General features: G+C 39.2%; 1 long non-coding RNA gene across 1 annotated transcript in view; it reads right to left on the reverse strand.

Moving 5' to 3' along the window:
• Positions 1–1,661: 1,661 nt before the first annotated feature.
• Positions 1,662–25,072, reverse strand: part of LOC135966577 (uncharacterized) — a 52,902-nt gene continuing 29,491 nt past the window's right edge. Inside the window, exons 2-3 of the long non-coding RNA XR_010580000.2 lie at positions 4,690–4,802; positions 1,662–3,718 (exon numbers count right to left, since the gene is read on the reverse strand). This is a non-coding gene — a long non-coding RNA (uncharacterized lncRNA). The remainder of the gene's footprint in view (positions 3,719–4,689; positions 4,803–25,072) is intronic.

Raw genomic sequence — 25,072 nt, forward strand, 5'->3', positions numbered from 1 at the left:
CCTGTCTCTCTTCCTCCTGCTCTGGCCATGTGAAGACGTCTGCTTCCCGTTTGCTTTCTGCCATGACTGTAAGTTTCCTGAGGCCTCACCAGCCTCGCTTCCTGTACAGCCTGAGGAACTGTAAGCCAATGAAACCTCTTTTGTTTATAAATTATGCAGTCTCAGGTATTTCTTTATAGAAGTGCAAGAATGGACTGATACACTCCCCATGGACCTAGACTGGTTGAACCCAGTTTACATGTGTCCTTTCCTAGGGGATGTCAGGCTCCTTGGGAATAGAAAAATAATTCCTTCTCATATAAAAGTCAATATGTTATTCTGTATTGAGTCAGGAAATCTGAAACCATGGTAGATATTTCAAACACAAAGGATTTAATACAGGGAATTGTTTACAAAGGTGTTGGAAGAGCTGAAGGAGCAAAAGGAAGAAAGGGTGACACACATAGAAAACTCCTCATGCTCCTAGGCTATCACGCATGAGCCTACTCTTGGTACTGGGAAGTTATGGATGCTGCACTTTAGGGACTGGAACTGTCAAAATTGTCCTTCCGTGGCTCAGGTTGTAATCAAGAAAGAGACTGTGCTGCTGCCTGGGCTGCCAGAGTCTGCAGTTACACTAGCCCCTCTGCTGCTACAGTAGCTCTGGTTGAATTTAGAAATAAAAAGTTTTTCCCCTTTTTCCGACTTTCTGATCTTTCCCAATGCCTGCCTGCCATTGACAGATTGGCTAGATATGAACAGGAAGTCAGTGTCAAGGAGTCTAAGAAAGGGAATCTGCAGAATTCCAGTCCTAAGCAATATAGAGAAAATTATAAATGGTTAAGTATAAAGCCGAGAAACAATAGATATATAATCAACACAGTCAGACATTTGCTCTAAAGCAAAGCTTCCTAAACTTGTTTTTAGGTCATAGCATGTATTCTAATTGGGATAAGCTGGGAGGAATGTGGGGCTTGGTAAAACCATATGTCTTAGTCTATTTGTGCTGCTATAACAAAATACCAGAGACTGGGTAATTTATAAAGAACAGAAATTTATTTCTCACAATCTTGGAGATCAGTGTGTCAGCAGGTTCAGTGTCTGGTGAGGGCCTTGTCTGTGCTTCCAAGGGGGCATCTTCATGCCACATCCTGCAGAGGAGAGGAACGCTGTGTTCTCACACGGTAGAAGGGACCAAAGGGAAAGACGGTGCTCCTTTCTTTTTTTTTTTTTTTTTGACACGGAGTCTCGCTCTGTCGCCCAGGCTGGAGTGCAGTGGCCGGATCTCAGCTCACTGCAAGCTCCGCCTCCCGGGTTTACGCCATTCTCCTGCCTCAGCCTCCCGAGTAGCTGGGACTACAGGCGCCCGCCACCTCGCCTGGCTAGTTTTTGTACTTTTTTTTTTAGTAGAGACGGGGTTTCACCGTGTTAGCCAGGATGGTCTCGATCTCCTGACCTCGTGATCCACCTGTCTCGGCCTCCCAAAGGGCTGGGATTACAGGGTTGAGCCACGGCGCCCGGCCCAGGGTGTTCCTTTCAACCTCAAGCCCTCTTCAAAAAGTGCTAATCCCATTGATGAGGATGGAGCCCTCATGGCTTAATCCCATACTGAAGGCCCCACTTCTTAATACTGTTACATCAAGGATTAAGTTTCAACATGAATTTTGGAGGGGACGCCATCATTTAAACTACAGCACCATCAACTGCATTTTATTTATAACTGTAATCAATGAATATAATACAGAGAGGAAGACATTTGATATAAAATTTGTCTGAAATTTCTAAATAAAATATTTTGAAATTTTAATAATAAATTTCAGCTTGCTCCCATAAATCTAACTTTTTATGTTGTGATTTGTACTTGAAATGGCTATGTGTCATTCTTATATGTTCTTCAATGAAGAGTTCCTCAAATTCTTGATAGTCACTATGGGTGAGAGATGGTTTACAAGTGGTAGTAGAAAAAGTAAAATCTTTAAAAAATAACACTTTAAAAATTATTGCCATTTAAATTGTATTTAAAGATGAACAGCCCTTCTTTTCTTCTTTGACAAACATAATGTTCACATTTCTTGTGGTTAATATGAACGATTTTTAAATTCCGTGAAAATTTTCAAATCCAGTTACTGTGCTTGTATCATATACACATAGTCAGCATAGTTACCCTGCAGTTAGCTTAGGTATTCCTAAAAGGACCCATTGGCTGCAAATAGATGGACAGATTGAATAAATGTGAAAGTAGAGGTTAAGGGCTAATGCTGGGTCAGAAGCTACAACAGTCAGCCGTCCTCGCTTAGGCTCCCCAATCCCACTCTCTCTTCCCTTTGGGAACCCAGAGCACAAACTCCCCCAGCAGAACACAGACTCCCTCTTCATGTTGAGTCCCTGTTGGCATGCTCTAAGTGGCCTGCTGACGGAAGTGCCAGGTAGTAAAGCACCTTCTTGACTGCAATCCTTGCAGCATGGCAGATTAGGGGTAAAGGATCTTGCTCTGCTTGCCATCTGCAAGTATCTTGTGGCACATTATCGCACCTCATTCCACTAAGGCATCCGTACCCCACAATACAATAACATCCATTTGTGGCACACAAATAGTGAGTGAGTTATCACAAGATCTGGTTGTTTAAAAGTAGGTAGCACGGCCGGGCACGGTGGCTCAAGCCTGTAATCCCAGCACTTTGGGAGGCTGAGGCGGGTGGATCACGAGGTCAGGAAATCGAGACCATCCTGGCTAACATGGTGAAACCCCGTCTCTACTAAAAATACAAAAAAACTAGCCGGGTGAGGTGGCGGGCGCCTGTAGTCCCAGCTACTCGGAGGCTGAGGCGGGAGAATGGCGTGAACCCGGGAGGCGGAGCCGAGATCGCGCCACTGCACTCCAGCCTGGGCGACACAGCGAGACTCCGTCTCAAAAAAAAAAAAAAAAAAAAGTATGTAGCACATCCCCCCTGTCTCTCTTCCTCCTGCTCTGACCATGTAAAGACATGTCTGCTTCCCATTTGCCTTTGGCCATGATTGTAAGTTTCCTGAGGCCTCACAAGCCACGCTTCCTGTATAGCCAGAGGAACTGTGAGCCAATGAAACCTCTTTTCTTTATAAATTACTTTATAAATTTGGGGAGCTCTACCCTCAAAACCAGCAAGAACTATATAATTTTGCCTACCGTGGGTTTCAAAAGTTTATTTGAGTCTAGTTCTGCTTAAAACTCTTTTCACAGGCCAGGCACACTGGCCCATGCCTGTAATCCTAGCACTCTGGGAGGCTGGAGCAGGAGAATCACTTGAGGCCAGGAGTTCAAAACCAACCTGAGCAACTAGCAAGAGCCTATTTCTAAAAAGAAAAAAGAAAAAAAAAAAGCCAGGTGTGTGATGTTGATGTGTGCTTATAGTTCTAGCTACTCAGGAGGCTAAGGCAGGAAGATCACTTGGGCCCATGAGTTTGAGGCTGTAGTTTGAGGCAAAGAAGCAAACAAGAAACAAACAAAAAATTCCCCCCAAAACCTCCTTTCACTGATTTGTAAAAGCTCGTATTCATTCTCATGATACAGAGATGTGCCTTGACAGAAATTCTGAACAGATTTCTATATCTCTCTAGCAGAACTTTGTATTGCGGCTTTGAGTAAGAATGCTGAAAAACTCTCCTTTGATCAGCGTAGTCAGCAGCTCTAAGGTGACTCCCAGTGATCCTCATCTTCTGGTATCCGTGCTCCTGCATGTCAGTTGATCTTACTGGTCTGGTTCTAATGAATAGAATATGGCACACAGTGATGGGAAGTCACAGCCAAGATTAGGCAACAAAAGGACTCTAGCTTCCAACTTGCTTAACCTTTCTTGGTCTCTCACTGGCTCACTGACCAAAGCCAGTTGTCATGTTTTGAATTACTCTATGGTGAGACACTGAGAGAGGTTTCCAGCCAACAGCCAGAGAAGAATTGCAATCCTTAGGCCAAAAGTTTGGGAAGAACTAAATCCTTCTCCAGTGGAACCTGGAATGACTGCAGCCCAGTTGACACCTTGATTACAACCTTGTAGGAAACCCTAGTCCAAGAATCGTAGCAAAGCTGTATCCAGGTTCCCGACACAGTAGTTGTGAGATAAAGCTTGCTGTTTTAAGCTGCCAAGTTTTAGGCTAATTTGTTATTCAGCAATAGATAATGATACGCTCAATTTTCTTCAATGGGCAGAATTAAATTCATAAAGCATTTGATACCCGCTCACAGTATACCAGTAGCTCATTAATTGTACAAATTTTGAGATCACTTGAAGAACGCCAAGTTTGAGAGTCAGGAGAGCAACCAGTAGTGACTATCATAACGTGACTCTTTCTTCTATTTTATTTATAGACTTACAACCCTGTTTGACAATTCATAAATAAAAATGCCTTACAATAGATTGCTGACAAATAACCAAACAAATGCAGTCTTAGGAAAAAAATACTCAGGCACTTCATGTTGGTTTGCTACAAAAAAGATAGCTAGGTTTTATCTTAGAATGCTCCCTTATTGAAACAGAACTAACAATTTTTAAATAAAATTCAAGGCATTTAGGCTGGGCATGGTGGCTCACACCTGTAATCTCAACACTTTGGGAGGCCGAGGTGGGTGGATCACCTGAGCTTAAGAGTTTGAGACCACTCTGGCCAGCAACGTGGTGAAGCCCCGTCTGTACTAAAAAAAAAATACAAAAATTAGTCAGGCGTGGTGGTACATACCTATAGTCTCAACTACTCAGGAAGCTAGGGCAGGAGAATCGCTTGAACCCAGGAAGGTTGCAATGAGCCGAGATCGCAGTACTGCGCTCCAGACTGGGTGACAGAGTGAAACTCTATTGCAAAAAAAAAAAAAAATTCAAGGCATTTGGTTACTCAAAAACAAAAGCGATATTTATCATTTGAACACTGGAAAATACAGAGCAGCCCAGAAAGAAAACAAATTTAAATTTCCTATTATCCTACCTCCTAAAGACAATCACTATCAACATTTTGGTGTATAGCTGGTAGGTGAAATTTTCAGGTCCTCCTTTTCCTGAAATATGTGCAAACTGGATGGCTAGAGCTTTGGGAATCATCTCAAGGTGTAAAAATGAGGGTCTCATTGTAAGGATGGTGTGAAAGCTGGGTGAAAAGTAGAAGGGCTGTGGTTCTCAGGCAACATCTTAAATCAGCCAGCCTGAACTACCTTCCTCCAGACTTTTATGTGTCAGAAAAACTCCTAATTTGCTTAAGTCTTTGTTTTAGGTTCCTATTATTTGCAGTCAAACATAATTCCTCACTGACACAATGTCTAAGATAACAATATGGTGATTCCTTATTCATGAGATAGCTGTTTTGATGAGATTGTGTCAGGTTCATATTGACAGCCATTGCCACCATTCTCATACCAAACAATGAACAAACACATGTTGTGTAACTGATACCTTGTCGGGTTCTGTTTTGAGCACACAAAATGAATCAGGTGCAGATCACACCTTCAAAGGTCTTATATACTACCTGTTAAAGTGAGGTTTTGGACTAACTGGAAAGAATGACAATCTCAAGATACATTAATGGAGAAGAAAGAAATCATTCTCTAGGGAACAGATCAAATATGATTCAAGGAGCCGTGGAAAACAGACATGAAAAAAATCTAACCTTAAAAACAAATTAAGCATATTTAGAAATGTGAAATGGCATTTTCCTGCCTAAATTAGACACCACATTATATTTTCATTTGGATCATTGTTTGTGTTGTAAATGTTATCTGTGTCTTTTGCCCATATATTGGGAGTAATTTCTAATAGGAATAGATTAAGTGAAAACTTGCATGATAGTCTGAATTATCTTTAAAATCCCCTAAAATAGCCATAACGTGTAGTCTACAGTCTGTTTATCATCCAGGTTTGGAATGGATCATTGATCATTGCCAACTGGGGACCTCAATAAGTTGTGTATTGGAGCCATATTAAACAAGAAAGATGTATCTTTAAGTACTAGGATCACACTTAGTTTAGCTTACACTTGAACTTTGCCCACACTAAAACAACTTGTGAAAACAGAAACACTCTGAAGCATAGCTCAAATCATTTCTTACATCATGGTCACTCCAGTGCATAAGCATATGGAGAAGGGTGGAGAGAGGAATTGTTCTCACTGTGCAAATTGTTCTTTCTCTCTCTCTTTTATTCTCTCATGTGTAGCTAAATTTAGTGCGCATATGATGTAACTCCTCTGTATTTATGTAAGTCCTAATCCTCTATCTGAAACCACTTCAGAAAGCCAATACTTTTTTTAATCAAAGAAAAGGCATACAAATTTATTTAATGTGTATACGTGGGGAGAATCACAAAGTGATTACCCCAGAAAGCCAACAGTTTTTATTATATACCTATATGACAAAAGTCTTCTTTAAAGGCATTACAAATCACCAAAGGCCAATGGTAACTTGGTAATTTGCATGATGGACTGACGAGTTAAGGGTATTTTTTTTTTTTTTTTTTTTGGCGTTTTCTAAAGCATATGTACTTAAGTGTGCTGGGTAGTGAAAGGAAGAGGAGTGAGGGGGTCTCCTAATTGCCAGTGGACCTATTCATCCTTGAAATTGACTATTGGCTTAGGTCCATTGCTGGGTTAGTTCAGCTATGATAATGTGACCCAGCCATTATGTGAGCCAGATTGCCCAGGTGCATTCTGACACCTTGAGCAAATTGAAGAGGTACAGAAAGGTACTTAAGCATAAAGGGACTATTTAGGTGGGACAAGAAATATCTCCTGAAGCATGAGACCATAAGGAAAGATGACCCAGTCTCAACTCAAAGTTGGGGATAGAGCCATACAATGTTATAACTCAAAGGCATCACTGAGAGAGTCCAGAGGTAAGAAAACCCTAAGTGCCAATTAAAGGAATATAAATGTGTTTATAGGTTTCAGTTTCACCCCTTCCAACTGGAAAATAATTATATAGGTCTCATGGAGAACTGTAAAGTCTTAGGACTGACATTATCCAATTCACTGAATTGAAAAACATCAATAAAACAAATGGCTTGGCTTTTTAGCCACCAAAATGTTAATACAGTCAGGTATTGGTTAACAGTGGGAATATGGTCTCAGAACTGCATCTTCAGGCAATTTTGTTGTTGTGCAAACATCAGAGTGCACTTACACAAACCTAGATGAAATAGTCTATTATACATCTAGGCTATCCGGTATGGGCTAGTGCTCCTACCCTACAAACCTGTACAGCATGTTACTGTAGTGAATACTGTAGGCAATTGTAACACAATGATAAATATTTGCATATCTAAACATATCTAAATATAGAAAAGGTACAGTAAAAATACAGTATAAAAAATGATACACTGAATAGGGCAGCTTCATCATAATCTTATGGGACCACCGTCATATACGTGATCTGTCAGTAACTGAAACGTCATTATGCAGGGCATGACTGTATATGGGTATGTTTATGAAGCAGATTACAAAAGGCAGCATTATAATTTTTTATTCTGGAATTACACTTTAAACTATATTGCAAAGTCAAGTGATGGATCCCAGGCTGGGGCTGATGAGCACTGATGATCATTATTTTACAGGTAGGAAAACTGGGGATGAGAGAAGGAGGGAAATTCACCCTGAGTTACAGTGCTGATCTGTCTCTAGACCTGGAATCTAAGTTTCTTGACTCCCAGTTCAGACCCTCCCTGAACTCATTAAGGAAATTCAGGATGGGAGTCAGGGTAGAGTGGTTTGGGACTTCAGTGAATACTATTTGCATATAAAATGTTCTATATTGGACAAATGTTTTCATTTAATTGTTATACCAACTACTGTTAAATCCGTTTTTAATAAATTAAGTTAAAATAAATAAAGTGGGTTTGGTTTGTCAGATTTTGATTTTCATAGTAAGTTATTTTTTAAGTAACCATTAGTACTGGGTATTTTTGAAGACATCATCTAATACTATACTATCAAAATAATGTCATGTCTGTTAATGGGAAATTGAAGCAGAAAATATGTATAAAGGTGCATGCATTAAATGAATACTAAATATCTTTCAATGCCTGCAAACATGGAGATAAGAATCATTGCAAAAGCAACTTTGTGGGCTGGTCCCATACAGACAATGACACATGAAAAAAACACAGAAGGAGGATGGTGAACACTGAGTTTTAGGTGACATATCTAGCAATAGAATTATTATAAAATGGACCAGCCCATTTAACATAGACAAATGGAGAAAAACTATTAATAGGATGTCAATTAAAATAAGAGATCATAAAAATAGATTAAAAACAAAACAAAAACATAACCTAACTATATGCTATCTATGATATACTCAATTGAAATATAAGTCAGTTAAAGCCCAAAAGGATGGAAAAACTATGCCACAAAAACATAAATCAAAATGGAGCTGGAATGGCTGTATTAACACCAAAATCGACTTCAGTGCAAAGAAAATTAGTAGGCTAAAGAATGACATGTCATAATGAGAATTGGGTCAATTCACCAAGAAGTCATAACAATCCTAAATGTGTATTTACCTAACAACCGAGGGTCAAAGTACAGTCATGTACTGCATAACAACGTCTCCATCAACAACCAACCCCATATAAAGGAGTGGTCCCATAAGATTATAAAACCTTATTTATTTATTTATTTTTATTTATTTTGTTTTTTGAGACGGGGTTTCACTCTTGTTGCCCAGGCTAGAGTGCAATGGCGCAACATTGGCTCACCACAACCTCCGTGTCCTGGGTTCAAGCGATTCTCCTGCCTCAGCCTCCTAAGTAACTGGGATTACAGGCATGTGCCACCACGCCCAGCTAATTTTGTATTTTTAGTAGAGATAGGGTTTCTCCATGTTGGTCAGGCTGGTCTTGAACTCCCAACCTCAGGTGATCTGCCCCCCTTGGCCTCCCAAAGTGCTGTGATTACAGGCGGAAGCCACTGTGCCCAGCCTATAATACCATATTTGAATGTACCTTTTCTATGTTTAGATTTGTTTAGATATACAAACACTTACCTTTTTGTTACAATTGCCTACAGTATTCAGTATAGTAACATACTGTACATGTTTGTAGCCTAGGAGCAATAGGCTAGACCATAAAGCCTAGGTGTGTAGTAGGCTATACCATCTAGGTTTGTGTAAGCACACTCTAAGATGTTCATATGATGACAAAATTGCCTTAAGGACACAGTTCTCAGAACATATTCCTGTTGTTAAGTGATGCATGACTGTACATGAAGCAAACACTAACAGAATTGAAAGGAGAAATGGCTAAATTCACAATTATAGCTGCAGATATTAACACCTCACTTTCAGTTATCTATAGGACTAATAGACAGAAAATCAGCAAGTATATACAGTATGATTGGGAAGTTTTTTTCTATAAAGTGTCAGAGAGTGAACACATTAGGCTTCCCAAGCACATATATTCTGTCACAAATTCTCCATTTTTTACAACTTTTTCTTAGCTCAAGGGCAGTACAAAAACAGGCTATGAGCCAGATTTCACTGGTAAGCTTTAGTTTGCTGACTCTGAATATAGTTTGCTGACTCTGAATTGAACCACATCATCAACCCATTGGATCAAATTAACATTTATAGAAAACCACCTATGCCAAAACAGAAGATCACACATTCTCTTCAAGGGCATATAAAACAGCACCAAGATAGACTATAGCTTAGGTCACAAAACAAACCTCAACAAATTTAAAAGAATTGAAATCATACAAAGTGTGTTCTCTGAGTATAATAGCATGAAACCAGTAATAGGAAAATATCCACACACTTAGAAATTAAACAACACCCTTTTTTTTTTTCCTTTTTTTTGGTACAGAGTCTTGCTCTGTCACCCAGGCTGGAGTGCAGTGGCGTGATCTCGGCTCACTGCAACCTCCACCTCCTGGGTTTAAGCGATTCTCCTTCCTCAACCTCCTGAGTAGCTGGGACTACAGGTGCGTGCCACCACGCCTGGCTAATTTTTTGTATTTTTAGTAGAGACAGATTTTCACTGTGTTAGCCAGGATGGTCTTGATCTCCTGACCACATGATCTGCCCGCCTCGGCCTCCCAAAGTGCTGGGATTACAGGCATGAGCCATCGCACCTGGCCCTAACCAACACACTTCTAAATAACCCAAGGATCAACAAGGCAGTTTCAAGAAAAATGAGAAAATATTTCAGACTGATCATAAATGAAAACATAACATACCAAAAATTTGCAGGATACAACTAAAGCAATGATTAGAGGGAAATTTATAGCGTCCAATGTTTATTTTAAAATGAAGTAAAGTCTCAAATCAGTAACCGAAGGTTCTACCTTAAGAAACTAAAAAAGGAGTAAAATAACCTAAAGCAAGGATAAAGAAGGCAATATTTAAAATAACAGCAGAAATCAATGAAATATAATAGAAAATAGAAAAACAAAAGAAATTAAATGAAACCAAAAGCTAGTTCTTTGGAAAAGTCAATGAAATTAATAAACTTCAAGCCAGATTGACAAAAAGAAAAAGAGAGAAATTTAAAAAATTACTAATATCAGGAAGAAAGAAGGGGATATCACTATAGACCCCATAGACATTAAAAGGATAATAAGGAAATGCTATGAACAACTCTATACACATAAATTTGACAACTGTGAGAAAAGGAATCAATTCCTCAAAACTCCCAAGCTACCAAAACTCACCCAAGATGAAACAGACAATATGAATAGTCCTATACATATTAAAGCAATTAAATTTGTAGTTTAAAAGTTTTTTGAAAACAGAAATCTCCAGGTTGAGGTGGCTTCACTTCAACCAAATGTATGCTTGACAGATTCAAGCATACATTTAAAGAAATAAGAACAATGGTTTAAATGGGATAGAAATATGCTTCCCTTTCATGTAAGTAAAGTTCAAAACTAAGCAGTCTAGGGCTGGTGTGGTAACTCCATGGTCCCCATATTGTTTATGTCTTGTCACTCTGCCATCCTCAATTTGTTACTTAAACTAATGATCAAAGGTGGCTGCTCAAACCATGTATTAGTTATCTATTGAAGTGGAACCAAAACTGAACTACTTAAGACAGCATCCATTTATTATCTCACAGTTTCTGTAGGTCAGGAGTCCTGGAATGACTTAGCTGGATGTCTTTGCCTAAAAGTCTCACATAGGGCTATAATCAAAGAATCTTCCAGTGCTACATTCTCATCTCTCAATTAGGAAAGGATCTACTTCCAAGAGCAACCATTCTCTAAAGACATCTCTCATTATCATGAAAGGTAGAATGTGTTTGCAACTGAGTGGTCTTTCAGCATGCTCCCTGCCAATAGAATACAGGGGTCCAATGGCCTCATCATTTTGTACTATTTTTGTCTCTTTCATTCCAAACTGGCAGTGTCTTAGCAGAAATAAATCTCCTGAAAACTTCGTAGATCTTTTGTGAATTTCTGGAGTTCATGCCATTAGATAAAAGCCACACCTACAAAATCTATTCTCTACCTTGTGCTCCTGCAGAGGCTGCTGAGGGACAAATTCTTAAATTTCTTTGAGGCTTTAGTATTTGATCAAAAGGATCTGTGAGACCTACTCTTAATTCTTTAAAAGGGCCAATTATGTGACTGAATAGTATTCCAAAGAACCACTTTTTATCTTGGAAGATACTAACAAAGGAGTTTACAATTATACTCTTGGCTTCATCTTTAGATTTTCTCTCCTGGCAGTGCTCTGGATTTAAACTTTGTTCAAAATCATGTCTTAATTTTATCATCTTTTGCTGCCTAGAGAGGCTGAGAGTTTTCAAAATCATCAACTTAACATTTTTTCTCTCAACTTCTCTCTTTTCTTTCAAATCTTACTATAAGCAGCAAGACAGAACTGGGTTGCACCTTCAACACGTTGCTTGGAAATCTCCTTAGATAGATTATCAAATTCATTAAGCATATTCTCTGCTTTTTGCCTAACTGCAGAAAATACTGTTGCTAAGATTTTTGCAACAGCATAACAAAGATCTCCATTCCTCCAAGGTTCCTCACTTCCTTTTGAGTCTTTACCAACAGCATCCTCAAAGTCCAGATTTCTACTAACAGTCTATTCATGGAAATCTAGGTTTTTCTGTAACATTTCTTCTCAAAATCCTTCTAGCTTCCACCCACTGCTTGGTTCCAAAATCAAGTCTACATTTTTAGGCATTTGTTATGGCAGCACTCCATTTCAGCACAGGGTTCAATCAGAGAAGAAGAAATACTACACACACACACACACACACACACACACACACACACACACACACACAGGGTGGGGGGCAGAGGGGTGTTGATTGTCCTTAATTGTAGGAGCTAGTTAAACAGTATCTATGAGTCTCTTGTCTTCACATCTGATGCTGGAGTTTTAAGTCCACAAGGCAGGCAGAATCAGAAAGAGATGATAAAGATCAAGAACAAATAAGAACCTATAAGCATGAGGTTGAAGACTGCTATGATTTGAATGTTTGCTCTCTCCACAACTCATGGTGAAATTTAGTTGCCATTGTGACAGTATCATGAAGTGGGACTTTTAAGAGATGTTTAGGTCATAAAAGCTCAACTCTCATGAATAGAATAATGCTGTTATTGCAGGAGTGGGTTAATTATCACAGGGGTGGGTTTGCCTCCCTGCTTTGCCCTTACGCCATGGGAGGATGCAGCAACAAGGTATTCACAAGATGCCAGTCCCCTGATCTTAGACTTCCCAGCCTCCAATTGTGAGCCAATAACTTTTTGTTCATTATAAATTACTTAGTCTGTAGTATTCTGTTACAGGAGCACAAAAATGAACTAATAGCCCCATGAGGACAGATTGAAACCTGTGCCAGTTATTAATGCCTCTAACCATGGTAGCATGCGTATCTTGCAGAAGCCAAGGCTCACTGTCACAGCCAAACACAATACACATGACCCAGGAGTCAGAAGCTGAAGGAAAATCCAGGAGAACATGGAGCAGTTGCTGCTTCACAGCACTGAGGTGAGTCAGCAGATCAGTGACAAGGTGTGAGAGCTACAAAATGGCTGATGTCCTCTACCTCTCCTACAAGAATCTTCCTGTGGGCTTCTCTCAGTGGAAACATACAGGAAAGAGAATTCTGGAAAAGGTGGCTCAGCCTGGCTAAATGGACATGTTATCAAGTCACCACACACCATCATACTTGTAGTTCAACCAGTGGAAAGGAAGAAGGATATGAAGATCTCACCTTCTTCTAATTAAGGACACATCATCAAAGGGATACCTGGCTCTTCTACTTTAACCCCATTGGCTGAAACTTAGTCAGTGAGTGACTACACTTAGCTACGAAGGAGGTAGAAAATATAGTCTTCATTCCTGAGCCAGGAATTGTGGGCCTAGGGAAGGAAGAAGGATGGCTATTGGGAGATGACTTGCAGTCTCTGCTCTGAATGTCGTTTCCTCCTTCTCTGTTTGGCAAACTCTAGTTCACCCCTATAGATTCAGCTCAATTATCATCCCTCCGGCAAAGCCTTCACTCTTTGTTTTTCCATTTGGTTTTATAAATCCCTATACCTTGGCACTTTCTAGTTTATTCATTTACCAAGTTTTAAGTCCCTCCATATGTCCAGTATTGCTCTGGGAACTGGGGATTTAGCAGTGACAAAACAAAGTCCTTTCCTGTACAAAGCTTATTGCTTCATAATTATTTATGATCCTTTGTACTCTAAGGCTGTCCCAAATTCAGAGAAAAGAAGAACAAGATTCATGGGTAATTTCAAGCAATTTTATTCCTGACTAAAAATGTAAATCTGTTATCTAGAATTACAGTTGAATAATTGATTAAGTCTTCAAAAGTACATCATATTTCTTCCTATTAATCACAACGGTAATATTTATGATTCATAAATCATGTCTATTTTAGGGAATCATGGACTTTGAAAAGATCTTGGAGATTATCTGATAAAACCACCTCAGTTTACATGAGAAGTCTGAGTCTTGAGTCACCGAGATTATATGCCTAGGATTTTGTGCCATGTTAGTGCCAGGGCAGGAAGTAGAACCTAAGAATATTAATTCGTACACAGATGCCCTCGATATTTTGTATTTTCATAAAACAAAAACAGAGTTTTAAAAAATTCAGTTGCGTTTATAAAATTAGTCTTTCCAAAAATTATAGCTTCAAACTTCAGATGAAAAAAATTTGTCATAAGAATAGGGGTATGTTGGGGCATATGTGTATGTGATAGTTTTAAGGACAGTTTCTAGTTCCAATGTGTGAAAAATATAAATCATTCGAACATAAACATATTAAAGAGTGATAATATGGATGTAAAATGTTACAAGTTACATTTTAAGTGTGACAGATGAAACCTTACATCAAGCTCTATGTAGCCCTTTTCTAAAATTTCATGGACTCTATTAGAGTTCTGCTTCATGTTAATTTGATATCTGTAATAGTACTCTCTCTCTCTTAAAAACTGAAAAATCAGAGCTTTAGTTGAAAATTGACATTAAAAAAGAAAGCCATTTGAGCAGCAGTTTTAAGCAGCCTCTGAATTCTAACACACATCTTTGCTCTTTGAACCTTTGCTCCCACACACCAACAGATGCTGTCTTAAACACACACCCCCACATTCGCACCTCCACGCTCAGCCTCTCATCCCCCCTCACAGAGCTCTGACACATTTGTTCTACCTCCTTCATCTTGGGGAGACAGCGTGAAGGGTAAATGAAAGTCAGGAGCACAGATGCATAATGTATAAATGTGTGTACTACACAAAACCTATGGGAAAAAACCTCCTGTGAAAGAAATAGTATTAATTTATTTCATAAAAATCTAGTTTCAGTAGAATTAATGAAGATATAGCCACTTCTTTCAGGTGAAATTCATGAGATTAAAAGTGAAGATTATGACGCAGAGTTTAATTTGATCCATTTTTAATCACAATGTTTCTGAGCAAATACAATAAATCAACGATTTCTTTAAAAAGGATATAAGACAGTGCTGCTGAATTAGCTCTAATAGTCCTACAAGAAGAAATAACAGTTTCTTTTTTTTTTTTTGATGTTGCAGGAAGATTAAATTTAACTCACTAAATTTTGCCTTGGAGCTTAAAGTCTTTGATTCTGCACTATATTTAGATTTAGGAGGATACAATTAGATCAAAAGTTATATTTTTAATGTACATGAATATGAAAAATCATCAATGCTACTGCTAAAAATATACCAGCCAGGAACTGTGGGAAATCCAAAGTTACTGAGTAAGATAGGTGTTATAAAGTCTCTCTGAAGCAGCAGTCATTTACTATATGTTACTGTTGCTGACAAAGCACCTTGTATTTTATATGGTAAATTTTTGTTTATCAAGAATCTTGGAGGTTCTTAAAAGCAATAAACTTATGAAAAACAGGGTAGAACAATGTATACTTTCTCCACTAATGAGTAGAAGGAGCTCGCCTCTGACACAAGCTAAGACTCTAGGGGATGAATGGGATACTTTTGGTCACAAGTAGCAGAAAACCTGACCAAAACTATCTGAAAAGGAAATTTCATGGCACAAGTGACTGAAAAGCCTAATTGTAGGGCCCAGGCTTCAAGCATAACTGGACTCAAGCTAAACAATTCAACAGTAATTGGGTTCCTTTCCATCTTATAATTCCACCTTCTGTGTGTTTTCAGCATCAGGGTCAATGTGGTCGTGCTCCAGTCCTTCCATTCTCTTAGGTTCGAGACCAACGAGCAAGAGCAAGTCAGCTTCCCCAGGAACTCAGAGTTACTGACTTAGCCTTGTACTTATCACTGAGCTAATTGCAGTGACTAAGGGAATATGATGGACTGACTGGCTTATGCTTAAGGAATATATTTTGCCTTCGAGTGGGGACAGAGGTATAGTTTTAATCATATGGACTGAGAGTCAGGGAGAATGGGTGAGGAGTAAAACTCAGTAAGAAAATCGAGAGCTGTTGCAGAGACAGAGAATGGATGGGATTGTGGAATACAAACCACATATGCCTACTATAGAAGGAATCTCAATTGTGGCCATAGAGAGATGTTTTTACTGGCTCTGTCAAAATCAGTAGCCCTGGATTAAAGGCACTGATAAAAATGCATAGTAAATCTATCATTTACAAGGCAGATGTGCCGCTGAATCAATTGTATAGTGACAATTATACCACTCACCATGCAGTGTTTTTGGTGAGCATTAATAAACCAATGCATGGATTAATAAACCAATGCAATAAAGGATTAATAAACCAATACAATGTCTGAATGCTTGTCTCCTCAAAATTCATATGTTGAAATCCTAACAACAAAAGTGATGGTATTAGGAGGTGGGCACTTTGAAAGGTGATTAGGTTATGAGGGTGGAGCTCTTATGATTGGGATTAGTGCCCTTATAAAAGAGGTACCAGGGCCAGGTTCAGTGGCTCATGCCTGTAATCCCAGCACTTTGGGAGGCCAAGGCAGGCAGATCACCTGAGGTCAGGAGTTTGAGACCAGCCTGGCCAACCTGGTGAAACCTCCTCTCTACTAAAAATACAAAAATTAGCCAAGCGTGGTGGCATGCGCATGTGATCCCAGCTACTTGGGAGGCTGAGGCACAAGAATCAAGGTGGCTCACACTGCAATCCAAGCACTGTGGAAGGCAAGGAGTTCAAGGCCAGCCTGGCCAACATAGTGTAACCCTTTCTCTAATGAAAATACAAAAAATTAGCCATGTGTGGTGGTGCACACCTGTGGTTCCAGGTATTTGGGAGGTTGAGGCATGAGAACTGCTTGAACCCAGGAGGTGGAGGTTGCAGTGAGCTGAGATTGCACTATTGCACTCCAGCCTGGGCAACACAACACTTAATCACAAAAAATAAAAAATAAAAATAAAGAGACACCAGAGACCCCTTAGTTCCTTCTGCCATGTGAAGACACAGTAAAATGACAGCCGTCTATGAATCAGAAAGTGAACCCTCATCAGAAATACCAAATTTGCCAGCACCTTGATCTTGGACTTCCCAGTCTCTAGAATTATGAGAAGCAAATTTCTGTTGCTAATAAGCCACCCAGTCTATGATATTTTCTTATAGTAGTCCAAACAGACTAAGACAGTGTGTGAACACATAGGTGTTTAATAAATGTCAATTATCTTCCCATTTCCCTTCCAGTCAAATTTTCCTTTCTAAGGTTGGGAGTTCTTCAGAATAGGAAGTAGGTCTATGTCTAATTTATTACTTTTTTAATCTCTAGAATTGAGAACAGTATCTGAACAGTATCTAACACACAGTAGGAAGTTAATGCATGATGAACAAACAGGTGTTAGATATATTAGTTAGGTTATAAGTAAGCTATTGCAACAAAAAGACTTCAAAATATATAATAATGGCTTAAACAAGGTAAGTGTTTCTTTCTCTTTCACGAAGCAGTCTGGAACTTCTGGGCAGTGCTTGTTAGGAAGGCACTGTGCTTCTGTAGATCACACAGCTTCCTTTAGTCTTTTTATTCCAGCTTCTTCTTGTTTTCCTCATAGGCATGATCGAAGCTTGCTGACCACCATCACAACTGCATTCCAGCCCAAAGGAAGCAGGAAGATATGCAGGGCAAGCAGCTTTCTCTTAAGAATGTGATGTTACACACTCTCTTCTATTTATATCCCCTTGGGGAAAACTTGGTCAACCGGCTACAAAAAGCTGCAAGGAATGCCTCTAACAAGGCAGTCACATGCAAGATAAAATTCCACGAACACAAGAAAGATTAGGAGACTGGAAAGGTCCACTAAAAAAAGAAACATTAGGAGACTGGAGGTAGGGGATCAATTAGCGGTCTCTGTCACATGCAGCCATGTGAAGGTCAGAGACATTGGAACCATGGAGAAAACTTTGCCTCATTTTCTCTGCATCATTGCCAGTAAAAAACCAACATGGAAGTGACCCTGAATTATATTTAAGTGTTGTATGTAAATGAGCCTCTCCATGTTAAGGCTAAAGACAGAAGATTAATGAGACTGGATGACTAGTGGATTGACTAAGAAGGATCTTACATGCATTCTAGAAAGCACCTATTTCCTTAATCTCAGCCCACCTAATTTTATGATGTCAGAACCATGAACTTAAATTTTTTTTTTTTTTTTTTTTGAGACGGAGTCTCGCTCTGCCGCCCAGGCTGGAGTGCAGTGGCCGGATCTCAGCTCACTGCAAGCTCCGCCTCCCGGGTTCACGCCATTCTCCTGCCTCAGCCTCCTGAGTAGCTGGGACTACAGGCACCCGCCACCGCGCCCGGCTAGTTTTTTGTATTTTTTAGTAGAGACGGGGTTTCACCGTGTTAGCCAGGATGGTCTCGATCTCCTGACCTCGTGATCCGCCCATCTCGGCCTCCCAAAGTGCTGGGATTACAGGCTTGAGCCACCGCACCCGGCCTACCATGAACTTAAATTTTATTTATTTGATTTCATTCTCAATGTTACTTCTCTGGGAATGATTCACCCTCATTCAAATATCTCTTCATATAAACGTGCTAAAGAATATAGGAAGCTTTATTTGAGCTAAGAATTATATTTTCAACCAAAGACATATAAAAGGATCTTAATTGATAAATATACTTACAATCTGTTCTATGTTGAAGGGAGTTGTCCCAATTCAGATATGACATGTTTAAGGCAGTTAGAGTCCCAGAAAATCTGGGGCAGTTCAATTTTAGATATCTGATATTGTCACTAATTCCTAAACATATCTGAGCATGCATCACCAATATATGTATATTTATTTATTAATATATATGTGTGCACTAACATACATATGAGGTATTATATATGTTATTATAAAATATGTTCTATTATATATATTTTATAGTATGTATAAAACATACACTAAAACTAAAATTTTTAAATGTGTGCATTATAAAACATACACCAAAACTGAAATTTTAAAAGGATAAGCCAAAGTCATTACAAATAGAAGTTCTAATATTTAACACTACATGCTTTTGGGGTTCATGCACACAAATATGAAAACCACTGTACTAGTTAATTATAGAATCAGAACTGGAACCTAGGTCTCCTGACTTCTAGTTCACTGGTCTTTCCTCTTAACCTTAATCTTTCCATTCATTTGTCTAATACCTCATTTTAAAGTATAGGGCAGGGTCCAGTACCAAATAAGATGGAGTAAATTCATCCCATTTTAATTTTCCTGTTTAATCAACAACTGCCCTTGACAAAATACATAACTCACTTACCAGAAGATCCTGAAAGGTGGATAAAAGAAGTTGTATTGAGTATGAACTGTTTTTCTCTATACTCTCAACACTTCTGGTTACCAAAATGCGTAGTGCTTTTTTCTCACACCAACCAATTTCTCTGACACCTCTGGGTATCTTATAACTCAATCTAATCTGACACTACTACCTGGAGTTAGTGCAGACCCCACAGGGTGAGGGCTCAGTTCCCACAAGACTGCCCCCACTTCAGACACCAGTTACAAGTCCAGGTTGTGACCTGTACTTCTGACCAACCAGCTATAAATCAGGCTCTTGCAACAGCCTGCTTGGGTTCAGTCATTTGGTAAAATGGCTCACAGAACTCAGCGAAACACTTATTTATGTTTACCAGTTAATTCTAAAGGATATTACAATGGACACAGATGAGCAGCCAGATGAAGAGGTACCTAGGGTAAGAACAGAAGAGCAGGAGCTTCTATCCCTGTGGAATTAGGCTGTGCCACCCTCCCCTCATGTGGATGTGCTCACCAACCCAGAATCTCTGTAAACCCCATAATTCAGGTATTGTTATGGTGGTTTCATTATATAGAGCATGATGGAGAGTGAGGCGGGGAAGTTTCAAGCCATGGCAAGGCTTCTCTGGCAACATCAAGTTGCCTCACTACAACAAAAGATGTTCCTATCACCAGGAAATTCCAAGGGGTTTAGGAGCTCTGTATCAGGAACCAGGGTTAAAGACCAAACAATAAAACAAAAGATGCTTCTACCACCTCTGTTGCTTAGGAAAAAATAAAGGTTTTAAGAATTCAGTGTAAGACAACAAAAAAAGAAAATTTCAGGCCAATATCCCTGATGAACATTGATGCAAAAATCCTCAATAAAATACTGGCAAACCGAATCCAGTAGCACATCAAAAACCTTATCCACCACGATCAAGTCGTCTTCATCCCTGGCATGCAAAGTTGGTTCAATATATGCAAATCAATAAACGTAATTCATCACATAAACAGAACCAATGACAAAAACCAAACGATTATCTCAATAGATGCAGAAAAGGCCTTTGATAAAATTGAACACCCTTTCATGCTAAAACCTCTCAATAAACTAGGTTTTGATGGAACGTATCTCAAAATAATAAGAGCTAATTATGACAAACCCAAAGCCAATATCATACTGAATGGACAAAAGCTGGAAGCATTCCCTTTGAAAACCAGCACAAGACAAGGATGCCCTCTCTCACCACTCCTATTCAACATAGTATTGAAAGTTCTGGCCAGGGCAATCAGGCAAGAGAAAGAAAGGGTATTCAATTAGGAAGAAAGTCAAATTGTCTCTGTTTGCAGATGACATGATTGTATACTTAGAAAACCCCATCGTCTCAGCCCAGAATCTCCTTAGGTTGATAAGCAACTTCAGAAAAGTCTCAGGATACAAAATCAATGTGCAAAAATCACAAGCGTTCCTATACACCAATAATAGACAAACAGAGAGCCAAATCATGAGTGAACTCCATTCACAATTGCTACAAAGAGAATAAAATACCTAGGAATACAACTTGAAGGACCTCTTCAAGGAGAACTACAAACCACTGCTCAAGGAAATAAGAAAGGACACAAACAAATGGAAAAACATTCCATGCTCATGGATAGGAAGAATCAATATCGTGAAAATGGCCATACTGCCCAAAGTAATTTATAGATTCATTGCTATCCCCGTCAAGCTACCATTGACTTTCTTCACAGAATTAGAAAAAAATGCTTTAAATTTCATATGGAACCAAAAAATAGCTCGTTAGCCAAGACACTCCTAAGCAAAAAGAACGAAGCTGGAGGCATCATGCTACTTGACTTCAACCTATACTACAAGGCTGCAGTAACCAAAATAGCATGGTACTGGTACCAAAACAGATACATAGACTAATGGAACAGAACAGAGGCCTCAGAAATAATGCCACACATCTACAACAATCTGATCTTTGACAAACCTGACAAAAATAAGCAATGGGGAAAGGATTCCCTGCTTAATAAATGGTGTTGGGAAAACTGGCTAGCCATATGCAGAAAACTGAAATTGGGCCCCTTCCTTAAATCCTATACAAAAATTAACTCAAGATGGATTAAAGACTTAAACGTAAGATGTAAAACCGTAAAAATCCTAGAAGAAAACCTAGGTAATACCATTCAGGGCATAGGCATGGGCAAAGACTTTGTGACTAAAACACCAAAAGCAATGGCAACAAAAGTCAAAATTGACAAATGGAATCTAATTAAACGAGCTTCTGCAGAGCAAAAGAAACTATCATCAGAGTGAACAGGTAACCTACAGAATGAGAGAAAATTTTGGCAATCTATCCATCTGACTAAGGGCTAATATCCAGAATCTACAAGGGACTTAAAAAAAATTTACAAGAAAAAAAATATGAACAACCCCATCAAAAAGTGGGCAAAGGATATGGACAGACACTTCTCAAAAGAAGACTTTTATGCAGCCAACAAACATACGAAAAAAAGCTCATTATCACTGATCATTAGAGAAATGCAAATCAAAACCACAATGAGATACAATCTCATGCCAGTTAGAATGGTGATCATTAAAAAGTGAGGAAACAGCAGATGCTGAAGAGGATGTGGAGAAATAGGAATGCTTTTACACTGTTGGTGGGAGTGTAAATTAGTTCAACCATTGTGGAAGGCAGTGTGGTGATTCCTCAAGGATCTAGAACCAGAAATACCATGTTACCCGGCAATCCCATTACTGGGTATATACCCAAAGGACTATAAATCATTCTATTACAAACACACATGCACATGTATGTTTTTTGCAGCACTATTTACAATAGCAAAGACTTAGAACCAACCCAAATGCTCATCTGGATAAAAAATGCCCAGACTGGATAAAGAAAATGTGGCACATATACACCATGGAATACTATGCAGCCATAAAAAAGGGATGAGTTCATGTCCTTTGCAGGGACATGGATGAAGCTGGAAAGCATCATTCTCAGCAAGCTAACATAAGAATAGAAAACTAGGCCGGGTGCAGTAGTCACGCCTGTAATCCCAGCACTTTGGGAGGCCAAGGTGGGCGGATCATGAGGTCAGGAGATCGAGACCATCTGGCTAACAAGGTGAAACCCCGTGTCTACTAAAAATACAAAAAAAGTAGCCAGGCGTGGTGGCAGGTGCCTGTAGTCCCAGCTACTCGGGAGGCTGAGGCAGGAGAATGGTGTGAACTCAGGAGGTGGAGCTTACAGTGAGCCGAGATCATGCCACTGCACCCCGGCCTGGGTGACAGAGTGAGACTCCATCTCAGAAAAAAAGGAATTCAGTATCAGAAACCAGGGGCAGAGAGTATATATATATAATATAAATATGTGTGTGTATGTGTGTATATATGTATACATATGTGTGTGTATATATTTATTATTATTATTTATTTCTTATTATTTCACACCAGGTAACTAGGGACTTGAAGAGTCCCTATATTTTATATACTATATATATATATATAATATATATATAAAATAACGGAATATATATATATATAGTATATATATAAAATACCGGAATATATATATATAAAATACCAGAATATACACACACACACACACACACACACACACACACATATATATATATATATATGTATGTATATAACACCAGAACTGGGACCTGACGGTGAGTTTCTTGGTTTTTTTCTCACCTCCTAGATATCCAGGCCTGTGTGCAAGAGATGCCTGCAAACTGGAAACAACAATGGGCACAGACAAAAAAAGCCCTTCCTCCATCCCCCTTAAATCCCTCTTTCTAGCCAGAATACTGGGAAAGGTACAGCCCAACAAGACAAAAATCTTTTAACTATATTTGGTAAGCAAAAGTCTAAGATGTCTCCTAAGATTTCCCATCACTGATGTACATGCCTCGACCTGGAATCGTGAATTTGGTGGAGTTTATTCCTGTGATCAGATTACACTATATGGTATAGTTGACCTTAAGATAGGAAGATTGGCCGGGCACGGTGGCTCAAGCCTGTAATCCCAGCACTTTGGGAGGCCGAGACGGGTGGATCACGAGGTCAGGAGATCGAGACCATCCTGGCTAACACGGTGAAATCCCCTCTCTACTAAAAAATACAAAAACCTAGCCGGGCGAGGTGGTGGGCACCTGTAGTCCCAGCTACTCCGGAGGCTGAGGCAGGAGAATGGCGTAAACCCAGGAGGCGGAGCTTGCAGTGAGCTGAGATCCGGCCACTGCACTCCAGCCTGGGCGACAGAGTGAGACTCCGTCTCAAAAAAAAAAAAAAAAGATAAGAAGATTATCCAGGTGGTCCTGGTCTAATTGCATGAGCCCTTTAAAAGCTGTTCTCTGGCTACTTGCAGAAGGGGAAGTCGGGAGATTCAAAACGAGAGATATTAGACACGAAGAAGGTTTTCTTGAGCTAAGATAGAAGGGTCCATTTGGCAAGGGCCTGAAAGTGGCCTCTAAGAGAAGAGTGGTCCCCAGCTGACAGCTAGCAAGGTACTGGGGATTTCAGTCTGCTAACTGAAAGGAAATGAATTCTGCCAACAATATGAGGGAATTTGGAAGGTAATTTGCCTGCTTTTGAGGCAAATACTGTGAAAAAAGCCATGCCCCTCCATCATTCCACTAGTACTATTGTAGTGGAGTTGGTTGGTGGGCTCTGGCTTTCACTCCTCTGTTAATTTCCTGTTGCTATTGTAACAAATTACCAAAAAGTTAGTGGCTTAAAAGAACAAAAATTTACTATTTTACAGTTCTGGAGATCCAAAGTTCAAAATGGGTCTTATGGGGCTAAAATCAAGGTGCACACAGAGCTGCATTTTTTCTGGAGGCTTGAAGGGATGATCCATTTTCTTGCCTGTTCCAGCTTCCAGAGTCTGCCTGTACTCCTTGGCCCATGGCCCCTTCCTCCATCTTCAAAGTACATCATTCCAACTGCTACTTCTATAATCACATCTCACCTTTTCTATTGACTGTCGTACCTTTCTCTTATAATGACACTTGTGATCGCATTGGGCCCACCTGAATACCTTTCCCATATGAAGATCCTTATCTTAATCACATGTGCAAAGTCCCTTTTACCAGCAAGGTAACAGATCCTTAGGTTCTAGAGATTAAGATGTATAAACTCTAGGCTGAGGGGAATTATTTTGTCTACTATAAACCCCTACAGAATGACACTGTAGAAGAAGTTTTATAAACTAAATTAACATTTGAATCACAGCCCACAAAAGTCAGCTAGGATGTGCATTCTGAACAGAGTTAACTACTTTATAAAATACGAGATCCAAATAGGAGCTAGAGTCTTATAATACCCAGAAGTCCAGGATACAGTCAAAAATTGCTCACCACATCAGGAAAACCTCAAGTCAAATGAAAAATGATCAATAGATGCCAACACCAAGATGACACAGATGGACTTTATTTAGATAATTATCAGACAGTGATTTTATTTTCTAAACTTACAAGTATTTTTATTTATACATGGTAACAACTATGCATTTTTTGTGTCAGAGCTATTTTTTGTGTATGTTTAAGGTGTACAACATGATGTTTTGACATACTTACATGTAGTGAAATGGTTACTACAGTCACCATTTAGTATATACGTCATCTCACATAGCTACTCTCAGACAAGGATTGTAAACCAACTATCATAAAAATGCTCCAATAAGCACTTATAAACACTCTTACATCAAATGAAAAAGTAGAAAAATTTAGCAAAGAAATAGAAGATATCTTTATCCTTAGTTTCCCTTCATATTCATTCTTGAAAGATATTTTTACTGGATGTAGAATTCTGGGTTGACAGTTCTTTCCTTTTAGGACTTTCAAAATGTTTTGCCTCTTCCTTTTGTCCTTCACATTTCTGATTATAAATCTGCTGTCACTTAAATCATTTTTCATCAATTGATAATGTGTGGTTTCTCTCTT

This window comes from Macaca fascicularis, chromosome 12, assembly GCF_037993035.2.
Source record: "Macaca fascicularis isolate 582-1 chromosome 12, T2T-MFA8v1.1".
In the NCBI taxonomy this organism is placed as follows: domain Eukaryota; kingdom Metazoa; phylum Chordata; class Mammalia; order Primates; family Cercopithecidae; genus Macaca; species Macaca fascicularis.